The sequence below is a fragment of the Delphinapterus leucas genome, chromosome 6, assembly GCF_059928025.1.
Source record: "Delphinapterus leucas isolate spDelLeu-1000000601 "Yukka" chromosome 6, BTC_Dleu_Yukka2, whole genome shotgun sequence".
In the NCBI taxonomy this organism is placed as follows: Eukaryota; Metazoa; Chordata; class Mammalia; order Artiodactyla; family Monodontidae; genus Delphinapterus; species Delphinapterus leucas.
Window position 1 is genome coordinate 57,509,603 of NC_143134.1, and position 13,832 is coordinate 57,523,434.

General features: G+C 40.3%; 1 protein-coding gene across 8 annotated transcripts in view; it reads right to left on the reverse strand.

Moving 5' to 3' along the window:
• ADAMTSL1 (ADAMTS like 1) overlaps positions 1 to 13,832 on the reverse strand; it is a 472,773-nt gene that overhangs the window by 351,927 nt on the left and 107,014 nt on the right. The gene's annotated exons all lie outside the window — the stretch shown is intronic.

Here is a 13,832-nt window from a genome sequence, read left to right on the forward strand (position 1 = left end):
GCTGGTCTGGGGTTTGAATCTAGGTGGGTCCTGATTCCAGGGCTGGTACTGTGCTAGACACATTCCTTTTGGCTGAAAACCAGAAACTTCTTTCTTACAGCCCCATGAAAATCTTGCTGGAATCCATTAAGACATTGTTTGAACCCTGGTGAACTTTTGGCTGAAGAAGAGAGAAGGCTCATGATTACAGCAGAAAGTTCATCTTGTCCTAGCAGAAAAAGAGTTTAGTGTGAACCAAGACAGGGGTCTCCATGGCTGGTCTATCAGTGTTAACTTCTGAGCATTTCCAGCCCATTAGACTCAACCACCAAGGGCTGGAAGATGCACCTCACTGTCCAGGGAACAGAAGAATGTTTCAAGGTGTAATTATTCTCCCATAGTCAGTAGCAAAATCATATCCACTTCTTAACCACGAAGACATTCCTTATGCATGAGTCCACACTGCAGTGCCCTGTTACAATTACTAATAATCCTAAAGGTGATAGAATGTTAACGCAACTTGCAAAACTACTGCCTTATTAATAAGTTATTTCCCATTACAGAAAAAGATCTGGGCTACTTCTCAAACTGAATCTCTAAAAAACTAAAATGCTGGACTGTTAAAAATTCTAAGAGCCTTCTGTCTTTTACCATATTTCACAAAAGCTACGCACACTCAAATCTTTTTTTGTAGATGGAAGCCTGATTTAGATATAAACATATAAGAAAATTAAAAATTACAATAATCACAGTCATGTAGAGCATCCCTAAGACATTCCCAGTGGCCATGGCTGTGTTAGTTGCTCCATCCCCTGGTCATGGCTAATCAGTGCCATAGTAGAGACACCTAGACTAGGCCAGATTGTCTCCCCTGGGAATTTGAAAACTGACTGGAGACAGAAAGAGACAGGACATGGTTGCAGCTAAGTTACCTTTTGCCAGATATACACACATGTGTGGCTGAGGACTCAAACCTGCCAGGCAGGGTTCCTGTGCTTCCCAAAGCCTGGCCCTCCAGCTTGCTCTATGCTTCTAGTCACCAATAAGTGCTTTTCCTAACAAACAGTTGATGTTGCTGTCACTGATCCCTATCCTTTCAATAATCCTCCCTTTTGAATGTAGGTTGAACACAGTACATTTCTATTGCTTGTAACCAAAAGAATCTTAACATCGAGCATATGTATTTTGCCAGGAGGGGCATTTATTTTCCCACCCTGGGGCTGATTGTAAGATGTATATATTTTCAGTGTTTTTAAAGGGAGAAGGTGAAACCAAAAGAATTATTTTAAGGTTTTGAGAAATATAGAAGAAAAAAACCGAAGTGAAGGAGAATAATGACAAAGGAAAGCAATAGAAAATCTATAATATTCTGGATTTGAAGAGCAGTAAACTTTAAAGACAGTATATGCCTGGAATGAAGGGAAAGGAAGGTAACATAAGTAAGATATTTCATTCCACGAATAAGACGTTTAATTATTTTCCTTTAAAAAGAACTACCTGTACAGGTTACGATTTTGTATTTACACATCTTAAGATTTTTAAAAATTTGAGTAGTTGCTCCTTACCTGATATTCAAATGTGTTTTAAAAAGCCTTTCATGTGGCTTCAGATTGACTTAGAATACATTATCACAAGAGTTCCTTTTACCCAGGAGAATGGCTATGTGCATTAATACCTAGAGCTGTCCCGTAGCTGGAGGATAAGATGTGAGCAGAAGAAAGCTCACCAAGTTTTCCTTTTTCTTCTTCCTGAAAGAAACTAGAAAACCAGTGGCCGATAGAATACCCAATTCTTAGCATCCAGTTATAGATTCTTATTAGCCTGAGATTCAGCAAGGGTTATTTGGGAGGGAGGAGTGATTCTGAGAGGGAGTATGATAAAATGAAAAGCACAGTCTTTAGAGTCCAACAGACTAAGTTCAAATCCCAACTAAGCAACTCACAAGCTGTAAGACCTTGGACCAGCAAATTAAATTTTGGGCTATAGAAAGTGTTCCTGTGAAGTTTAAATGGTATGCCAAGTGCTTGGCATAGCGTCTGGCATGATTAGTGCTCAATATATGAGGTGGATTATTTTATTATTCTTATCATAATTGTGATGATGATTTTGACTCTCTCTTTCCTTTGAGAAATATCTAGCCTACGTATACTTTGGGGAAGGGTCAGGAATGCAAACAGCTACAAGGTCCAGGCTAGGTGGGTAACAAAGGAGGCTTGAAAGCGTTGGCACCATCTGGAGGTCTCAGCAACTATTCAGCTCTGTCAAATGGTTGCCATGCTGGAGCGCAGACCAAATGTAGCACATCCGATATTTTTAAACGCTATGTTGTGAATTGGGATTTTTATTGGAGGTAGTGTATTTAAATCCTGGCAACCAATTCAAATTCCCACAAAACCACACTATGTGTACCAAACAAAAGTTGTCAGTGGGATATATTTGGTTACTCATTTCCAACATCTGCTTTAGAGCCATGAAAACCATCTGGGGAGAAAATGAAGAAAACTATACGCCAAATTATAAGGAGAAACTTGGAGAATACTTGGAAACAGGCTGGACCAACATAGCCTTGATGAAACCATTCTACACATACACTGCCTAAGACAACGCGTTTCAAACAACTGTAAAAATATTTCTCTGGACTGAAAAAAAAACACGTGGATGAAGAGACTCAGCTCCTCTGGCCTCGTGGGACCTTGCCCCTTCTAAGCCTTCATCCCCTCAGCACTTGCCATGTATGCCTGTCCCTGGGCCCACCTTGGGGATGGGAAAGTCAGGTGCCAGGAGAGCTGCACCTGCTTCACCACTGAGTGTGTCTTTGCCCTAACTAACCAAATTATATCCTTTACCCAAGCAAAGGGTATCCTTGCTATTCCTATTCAAAAGAAGAAAAAGAAAAAACCTTTTATCTCTAGCTCAGGTCACATAAAATCAAGAGTGGAAATGGCTGCACAGACATTATACTGTGTTGCTCAATAAAAGACTGTTGCCTGGATGGATGAATCAAGAAATTAACCATCTTCCTGCCAATCAACAGTGATACTGAGGTTTCTGCCGTAGAAGCTGAGAGTCACCCAATGGGAGGAATTCCTCCCCCACCAGGGGAATCCCAGAGGACACAGGGAGGATAGCGGTCAAGAAGAGTTGAGAACTTGGGGAAACAAAACACTGGCTACGTTCTTTCATTTTAATGTGACACTGGCCACTTTTTCCCAAGCTTCCCTACCCCGCTCCCCTTCCTCTGAAATATGTTTGTCTTTTTTCAAATCACCCATAATTCGGCTGGCAAAGAATCTAAACTGGTATGCAAGTGCAACTGTAAACTGAAGTGCTCATGGGACTAGCCAGCCACCAGCTCCTGGCCACTGAGTGGTTGCTACAGCTTGCAGGTGCTGTGGGGTTGCAGTTGGTACATTTCTGCAGGAATGAACGTGGTGCGCATTAAGTTTTTTTAGAATGTTTATTGCTGGCAAGGTTTTCCACTTGTATTTTCTTTTATAGCACAACTATTTTTAAGTGAATAGAATGTCCTGTAACAATTTGGCCATATAGGAGGGAAATTTAGCTGCGGGAGTGAAATGTACTTAGTAATGGTGAAAAAGACTAACAAAATGAATAAATAATCCAAATCAAAAGAAAATACTTTAAACTCTAAAGGTTCTTGAAAAACACACATATGAAAAGCGTCTTCACGTAATACAAATTAAAGAGCACTGGATTTGGAGCCGGAAGACTTAGGTTTGAGTCTTCTTGGCTGTGTTACTTGCTAGTTGGGGAACCTTGGGTAAGTCACATGCTATGTGCTCCGATGTTTTGTGTCTTCAGAATTACAATGAGGAGACTCAGTTGGTGATCTCCAAGGTCCTTTTCAAAGCCATTGTCTCATGATTAGCTTTGCAAAGAAATTCAACATATCTCCTGAGGCCTCTGAATTTGTCTTGGCCTCTGTGTGCTATTAACCACACATATAATTTCTTGCCTTTCTCTCTAGACTTCGCAGATTCTTAAGTGTTCTCTTGGATCACAGGTAGTTAGCCCACAGCAATAACACTTTGTTCCTTCTTGATTTGAATTCCTCAGGGGCAGTCCAACTGAAGAGGCAATAGAAAGGATGGGGGGGGGTGGTTATTACACTAATTTTAGGTGCTTGGGTGGATTCTCCTTATGCTGGCAAGCGGCCCTTCCTAGGAATGTTCCAAGAGAGTCTCTGGCAACCATGAGTGTGATAAAATTTGGGTAAAGTTATGTTCATGACTCAAAATCTGGAAGGTACCTGATGCTTTAAATTGTTTTTATTAAGGCTTTTGACAATTAAAGTAGCTACAACATAAAAAAAAAAAATCCCTTTACCTAACTTGATATTGCCTTCAAATATGCCAATCAGCCAAAGGATAATTACTTACTAATTGCCTTTCATATTTGGATTTAATTTTTAACATTAAAAAGAATTATATGAAGTGTCTTAAGATACCCAATTTCAAAAAGGCTTCCTCAATTCTACTTTTAAAGAAATTTAAAACATTTCTTTTAAACTTAAGGCAAAGTTTCAAATCTTTCAAATTTCTGATATACTTAAACCTTGCATTTCAAGTTTTGGGGAAGACCAGCATTTTATGGCCCCAAAATTGATAACCATATTAATTACGGGGAGAGCTGGAGTAATTAAAATTATGTCTAAAGATCATCTAATTTACCCATGGAATATCCTGCAGAAGCAAACCATCTCCAGAGCCATTTTCGAATATACACTTGGGAAAGAAACTACGTCACACTGGAATCCTGATTGGTATTTATGGCCTTTGGAAACTTAGCATTTTGTGAGTTTAATCCCAGGAAGGATCTAATGGCTTCAGCAGTGAGAGCTCATCCAGAGAATCTGGTTGATATACTAAGCAAACCAACAGTTATCTTGATGGAGAAAGTTCTGGGTTGATCTGAGCCATCTCCTAAGTCATGGTAAATAAAGAGGAGATTGCAGGAGGCCTCAGATTCTAAATTACTTCTAGCCTAGTATCATAAAACAAAAAAGGTGAAACACATAAATGGACTTTGTTTCACAGCCTGAAGGAAATGAGAACAAGGCCTGAATAAATTAAAAGATAAAAAAGGCATTTAGGATGAAAAATTTACATGATTTAGAGACAATGCGTTTATCGAAAGACAAAAATAGTCAACAGAGAGATTTATTGATTCGTTGATCATTCCATGCAAGAGTCATTTTTTTTTTTTTTTTTTGCTGCACGCGGGCCTCCCACCGCGGCGGCCTCTCCCGCCGCGGAGCACAGGCTCCGGACATGCAGGCCCAGCGGCCACGGCCCACGGACCCAGCTGCCCTGCGGCACACGGGACCCTCCCGGACCGGGGCTCGAACCCGCATCCCCCGCATCGGCAGGCGGACTCCCAACCACTGCGCCACCAGGGAAGCCCAATGCAAGAGTCTTAAGTTGAGTAACTCGATATAAAGAAACTAAAGATGAGTAAGTACAATACAGTCTCTGCCAGTAAGGAGGTCTCAATCTAATGGGCTAGTTGATTAGGAAAATAAATATAAGACAAAGGAAACAAGATGAAAAACGGGTGCAAGAGATAGAAAGGAATATCAGTTCCTCTGTGGAGTCTCACTGAAGGGCTGTGAATGTGAGGGAGGAGGGTGACCTGAGACACAAAACCTTCCTACCTGCCCAGGACTGAATTAAAGTGCTCCTCCTAAACGCTCCTCCTACCCGATCCCATTGCATCCTGGACGGCCAGCTGCATCCCTAGTGTTTAGCATAATGCCTAGCATTAGTAAATGCTCGATAAATATTTACTGAATGAATGAATCAACAATACTTAATCTCTCTAAGCATCATTTCCCTCCACTATAAAAATGGTTAGGGCTTCCCTGGTGGCGCAGTGGTTGAGAGTCCGCCTGCCGATGCAGGGGACACGGGTTCGTGCCCCGGTCCGGGAAGACCCCACATGCCGCGGAGCGGCTGGGCCCGTGAGACATGGCCGCTGGGCCTGCGCGTCCGGAGTCTGTGCTCCGCAACGGGAGAGGCCACAACAGTGAGAGGCCCGCGTACCGCAAAAAAAAAAAAAATGGTTAAAACATAACCACGTGTCGGTTCACGTGAGGATTAAAGAGGATAACATGTTAAATGCTAACACAGCACAGTGTATGGCAGAGTGCCAGTGCTCAATAAAAATTAGCTCATTATTATTACTAATATTAGGTATCGTTACCTCTATTTTTGATGAGAAATGAGGCTTAATTAACCTATTGAATTAGCCCATGATCACAAAGAAAGGAAACTTGGAAGTCAGACTTCAAACTTGGATCTGCCCCAGTCCCAAACTGAAGCTCCTCCTCCCATCTCATGCTGCTGCTGACTATCGTTATTTGGGTTTAAACCACGTCACCCACAGACTGGGAGCTTCTTGAAGACGGGGATGATGACATGTACTTTCATATCCCCGGAGAGCCTAACTCCAGACCACATGGCGGTACTATTTCAAAAACTGAACTTATCTGGATCTCAGACGTAGAATGGAATGATTCAACTGCAAGATGTCAAATTCCCTTTTCAGTTTCAAAGCTGTCTTCTCTGAAGTCACTCAATGAATGAAGTACCAGAGTTAATCTATAGTGTAGCTAAATGCATAATGCTTTATTGAGAATTTACTAAAGATCTTCTCAATCCAAACTTATTCCGCGCACCCCCACAAAGTTGAAAGATGTTCAACTTCCGGCCTGATATCACTATCCATTCACTGTAACATATTAACGATGTGTTGGTTTCCAAATCACTTTTAATGTGTAGAAATACTTACGGCTCTAAATGACTTCTTGCAACCATAATAAACGAAGGGGACACCCACTTAGTCATATTAACTGTGTCAAAGAGTGAGATCAGGTCACTCACAGCTAACACAACCTTTAGATTTAGTGTACAGACTTTTGAATCTTTATACTACATTTTAAAAACACCTTTTTTTTTTGAGAGATAATTCACATACCCTAAAATTCACCCGTTCGAAGTACAGAATTCAGTGGTTTTAATATGTTCACAGAATTGTGAAAACATCACCAAAATCTGTTTAGCATGTTTTCATCACTCCCAGAAGAAACCCCGGGCCCGTCAGCAGTCACCCTCCCACCCCATTCTACTCCAAGCCCCAGCTCTAGGCGACCACTAATTCACTTTTCGTTTCTACAGATTTGCCTATCCCGGACATTTCATATGAACAGAATTATAGAATACGTAACCTTTCGTGACTGGCTCATCTCACTTAGCATAATGTTTTGCAGGCTCACTTATGTTATGGCATGTATCAGTATTTCATTCGTTTTTATTGTGCAATAATATTCCATAGTGTGATCAGACCACATTTCATTTATCCATTCATTAGTTGATCCACATTTGGGCTGTCTCTGTTTTTTGGCTATTATGAATACTGCTGCTATAAACATCTGAGTACGGTTCTTTTGGTGGACAGAAGCTTTCATTTCTCTTAGGTATATACCTAGGAGTGGAATTGCTGGTTCACACAGTAACTCTATGTTTAACATTTTGAGGAACTGCCAGGCTGTCTTCCGAAGCAGCTGCACCATTCTGCAGCAAGGGTCAAGAGTCAGACCCACACAAAAAGAATGGCTACTTGGTGTGAACGTTGTCGTAACTCTCATGGAACCTTCTCATAGGTAATAAGGTGATTCTCCAAAGTTAGAGACAGTAAATGAGGGAAAAATTGGGCACTATTTTTTCTTTAGCTACTAAAACTGAGGCTATGGACTCCTTGAGGGGAGGGCTTGAGTCCTATTCACTGCTACATACCCCAGGGGATAGCCTAATGCCCAATAGTAAGCATTAAATATTAACTGAATGAATAAATAGCTTCAAAAAGGTACTGTGTGGTAAGGGATATACTTTGCTCAAAGAGAGGTCTGGCCTTTGCCCTTGGTTCCTGGGAGGCAATTTCTAAACTCTTGTCACTGACCAGTAAGAGTATCTTTGCTTGTCTGGGGCCTTGGGCCATGCCAGAGAGTCCAGGTTAACAATGTGATTTATGATGAGGGCTTTGGGCCTCATGGTATCAGCTCAGCCTCTGGAGGGGCTAGAGACGAAGGTCAGCCATGCGGGCGCTCAACCAAGTCTATGTGATGGAGCCTCAATAAAAACTGTGGGTACCAAGGCTTGGGTGAGTTTCCCAGGTTGGCAGTAGTCCGTACATATTGTCACACACGATTGCTGGGAGAAGTAGGTGCTATCCACACCACTCTTCCAGGAGAGGACAATTGGAAGGTCTGCACTTGAACTCTTCTGAACCGCGCTGTATGTACCCCTTTCCTTGGCTGATTTTAATCAGCATCCTTTTGCTGTAATAAACTGTAACGGAGTGCAACAACTCAGCTTTCAGTGAGTTCTCTGTGTCCTAGTGAATTACCAAACCTGAGAGTAGTCTTGAGGAGCCCTGAACTTGAAGTTAGTATAAAAAGTGAGGGTCATTTGGGGAAATCCAAACTTTTTAGTTACTAAGAGTGCTGAAACAATATTAAAGATGATTTGGTAAAATTTAGCATATTCATTATTTCCACAAACAAGTGTCCCAAAGACTCATTCATGAGACAAAGCATCATAGGATCCATCAAGAAAGCTGCCAGGTCTTGGTGGAACTTTCATTTAACAGAACACAGAATTCCGAGGCCAGAGTTCCCTGACTCAGCTACACATACTCATACCCCTATTAACAAAGATGTGTGTTTACTGGTACTCTGCTTCGTTATTAAAATATCTTCTCAGAGGAAAGGTGACATATAATAGAAATAATAGGATGTGAATTGTAGCTTTGCCTTTTTCTAGTTGTATGACCTTCTATGAGCCTAAATCTCCTCATTTATAAGATGGAAATAATAAAGATATTCCCCAAAATTGGTACAAGAAGCACATGGCGATATGCGTGGTACACTCTGCAAACTATACAGCACGAAAAATAATAACATTTGAGAGTTTTTCTAAATTAGATTCACACTGCCTTCACCTACTTCACTGAATCTCTTTGGGAAAACGAAATCCATGATTTTGTCTTTCCCAGTGCACACTGAATTTCAAAGGAAAAATTAAATAGATATAACTTTCAAAAAGTTTTTCTGTGAAAGCTGTAGAAAGAAGTGTTTATGTATCTGTGTGTTTGTGCGTGTGATGTATGTTAAACAATAAAACTGTAAAAGTGCTTATTTAAAAAACAACAAAAGAGCACAAAAAATAAAGTCATTATAAAATTTTTCAAAAGAAGGGTTTCTGTCCCACAAATTGAATATCAAGATGAAAAAAATTTTCATATGGCAAAGAAATTCTTTCCATGAGTAGAGATGATACATGAATAAATAAAGGACCCAACTGGGGTGGCAGGAAGGAGATAGTTTGAGATGAATGAATCCCTCCGGAGTGTCACTTTCTCCATCTCTTAGCTATTCAAATAGAGAGGATACCTTAAGGAACTACAGTCATTTGACTTCAGTTTTTCCTAAAAGTGACAAATGCTTAAGTTGACTTGTTAACTAACTAGCATGTGATCACAGAAAAGGTTAACCTGATAAATTTTTAATCATACATAAACAGGACAGTGACCACACCAACTTGATGGAATCACACCATTCACTTAAGAAGACGTAAGAGGGAGGAAGAAAGGATGTGAATTCACTGAGTGACAATCACATGGCAGACAGTGTGCTATACATATAGTATCTCCTCATCCCTCGTACTGCCCCAAACCAATGCCTGGCCCTTCTCTTATGTTCTACACCCCAGTGAACAGCAGCAACGTGCTTTGCTCAAACTAGAAACCAGAGCATTGTCTTCAACTCTCAATTTTTCTTTCCATTATATTTCACCAGTCGCCAAGTCCAGGGACTCTATCTCCTGATTTGTTCTGAAATCGCCCGTTTTATTCCCACTACCAATTTTGGGTCCTTTCTAATCCATTGCCCTCAATGCAGATAGAGCACTCTTCCTAAAATACATGTCTCACTTTATCTGGCATCTGCTTGAATTACTTCACTGGCACTCTTTGTCTCTCAATATTACAAACCCCAAGCTTCTTAATATAGCTTATGTAGCTCCTCATGACACAGGTCCTGACATTCCTCTCTAGCCCTTTATTTCTTCACTCTCCTTCTTCAATTCTAGGTGCTAGTTAGGTCTTTCCAGCTATCTCTTCCTCTGAGCATTTCTTGATTCCATGTTTGGTCAAATATTCCTTCTACTTATGACAGTCTAAATTTCTCCCACTCTGGCTCCTACAAACTATTCAAAATTATATGTATATATGGACATGTATGTATGTATGTATGTATATGCATATATGAATATGTACTATGTACAAATAAACTGGGATGTGTGCTGTTGTGGGTTGCAGTGTGTCCCCCAAAAAAGATATGTTGAAGTTATAACCCCCAGTGCCTGTGAGTGTGATCTTGTTTGGAAATAGATCTTTGCAGATATAATCAAGTTTAGATGAGGTCATACTCGGGCTTCCCTGGTGGCACAGTGGTTAAGAATCTGCCTGCCAAATGCAGGGGACACGAGCATTGGCAGGCAGATTCGAGCCCTGGTTCGGGAAGATCCCACATGCCACGGAGCAGCTAAGCCCATGCACCACAACTACTGAGCCTGTGCTCTAGAGCCACAACTACTGAGCCCGCGTGCCACAACTACTGAAGTCTGTGCTCCTAGAGCCTGTGCTCTGCAACAAGAGAAGCCACCACAATGAGAAGCCCACACACTACGACAAAGAGTAGCTCCTGCTTGACGCAAGTAAAGAAAGCCTGTGTGTAGCAATGAAGACCCAATGCAGCCAAAAATAAATAAATTAAAAAAAAAAAAAAACAAGAGAAGTCACCACAATGAGAAGCCCACACACTACGACAAAGAGTAGCTCCTGCTCGACGCAAGTAAAGAAAGCCTGTGTGTAGCAATGAAGACCCAACGCAGCCAAAAATAAATAAATTAAAAAAAAAAAAAAAGATGAGGTCATACTCAATTAGAACTGGCCAGAAGCCAATATCACTGGTGTCCTTATAAGAAGAGAAAACAGGGACGTCGGGAGAAAAATGCCATGTAAAGACAGAGACATACACAGACCCAGAGGGGAGGAGGCCACGTGAAGATGTAGGCATAGACTGACAGCCACCACTAGAAGTTATGAAGAGGCAAAGAGAGATTATACTCAGAGCCTCAGAGGAAGCATCACTCTGATGATACATTGATTTTGGACTTTTAGTCTCTAGAATTGTGGGAGAATAACTTTCTCTTGTTTCAAGCCACCCAGTAAAGAAAGTTACCATGTAAAGAAATTTGGGCTTTCTTTATCCTGATGGTGATAGAATGCAATTGAAATGATTCAAGCAGATAAGAAATAAAGTCAGATCTGTATTTTAGAAAGGAAACTCTTGTTTTCACTGTAAACTCCTGTTCACAGTTAGGTGAATACAGTATAGGGGTAATAGTATACTTTCCTTTACACTTGGCTCATCTCCCCTTAGAGTGCCAGTTCAGGGAGGGCAGGGACTGTGTTTTTTTCCTGTCCATTCATGTATTTCCAGGATCTAGCACACTGCTAATTCTTAAGTAAATATTTATTAAACAAACGAACAAACTGAATTTTTCACAATAGCCCTACAAAGGTACTGTTCCTGAGGGATGGTATTTAACTCTGTAAGCTCAGTACCCACCAGATTATCGGGAGAACAGATAAACAATGTTCAGAAACTAAGTAATTTGTTAAAATTCAACTAGTAGGCCATAAAGCAGTTCATTTCATCTTTACTGTGTCACGCAAAGGGGAGAAAAAGAAAGATGATGCATTAAATCTCTGAAGCAACGCCATGCTTCCATGTGGAATTAGATTACAAAACACAGAGGGAAAAACCGCCAAGTCCATGTTTCTGACATCACTACCTTTAGAATACCTGGTAGACATTTGATAGTAGTGACTTAGGTCACAGACAGAGATGGAGAAGTAAGCATTCCATTCAATTCATTTCAAACTACTCACCATAGGAATTATTAAAAACGTAAAGAACTTCTTTGTTAGAGCTGTGGTTCATCCTAGTGTCACCACAGTATAAACCTCAGAACTCCATGATCCAATTTATTGCTTATTTCTTTATTGTATTATTCATTTTACAGCAACATTATATAAGGCATTACTGGAAAGGAATTCACCTTTTCATTTTCGAAACGCCTTGTTTTCTGACACAGCACTGTGCAGTAACAGAAATATGCAGATTCATTAAAAAAGAGCTGGCTTATAATTGCACTTTGTCTTTTGATGTATGTATGTTAGGTAACAACCGATGAATTTCATTAATTATGAAAATAAAACACACTTTTCTGTATTTGACTTCAAAATAACCTCAAAATTATTTTTAACAGCAGCACATGTTCTATCTGTAAATTTATGCTACTCTTTTTTTATATTTAAAACAGAAACAGGCTTTGTGCTTTATAACAAATATAAATGGGGTAATTTGGATAATGAAAATAAATGAATAACAGCGGCACTAATAGAGCTGATCCTATTTGCAATGGCTCATTAACTCTGTACAGGACGCAATTCACTGCCCTGGATCAGGAGTTGATAATGGTGCAGCATGGAGTTATTAGCAAAGAACGGTGCAATAGGAAATTAACAGAAGGTCTGTTCATTCGCTGGGAAGTCAGGATCCCCTTTAGCATGTATAACCACTTTAAACCATGTGTTCAGAAAAGGCCATAAAGAGGGAAAAGTCAAAGAAATAATTTCAGTACTACTCCTACCACAAGCTAGTACTGATCAAGCTCACAGTAAGCACTTCAATGCAGTTGATCACTTAACCCTCACGGCAATCCTATCAGTTAGTTCCAGATATTATCCTCATTTTGCAGATAGGGAAACTTAGCCTCAAGAACTTGCTCAAAGTCATACATTAATGAGTGGTGGTGCTTAGATTCAAACCCAGGCATTATGACTCCAGAGCATTCGCTCTTAACTCTTCGTGGATGACAAATTGCCTTCCTGGCTCTGCTATATCCCCAACTTCATCTAGAATGATCTAGAGCAAAGAAAAATCCCAGTGTCTCTCAGTCTGAGATGTAAGGTGGGGAGACACATCAACACAGCTGCCTCTTGGGGACAATGCTCAGATTCTAGTGGGGATGTCAAGGGGAGGATGTGGTTTGAAAAGACATTCACTAAACCTATTGTCTCCATGTGTAAATGACAGAATTAAAGCTGGACAAGGTTTTGGCCTGTGGGAGAGGCTGAAGAAATAACACAGGGGGCATAGTTAAAAAATGCTGATAAACAGTGACATTCTCTGACCTCTAGTCTGCCATTAACTAGCTGGAAGATCCTGGGAAGATTGCATAACCTAGCACAGCAATATTTCTCAGGGCTGGACTAGAAGATCTCAAAGGTAGTGCTTTCACTCTTAGGAACAATGTCTGTGCTCTGGAGAAAGAATGAAAAGTAAGTACAGGGTAGTAGCTTTCTCATAAGGCAAACAATATTCAATTAAACGTTTGTCCTTCATTCCTTCATTCTGTAATCAGGTTCTTGTTGCTTTCTTGTTATTAAAACTTCATTTATGAAACGATGGTGAAAGTACATGATAGAAGGTCTCCTTTTCTTTTTGAATGTTCTTAGCAGAATAAGAAGTAGGTTACTTTATCTCATTCTATAAACTTTTTTGAATTGTTACAGGGTTATGAAGTTCCACACAGGGAACCACTACATTAATATATTTTGCAATTCAAAATGTTCAGGGTACTCTACTTTTCCACAGCACTTGACAGTTTATTAAGCATTTCACATGAATGATCTCACTTGGTCCT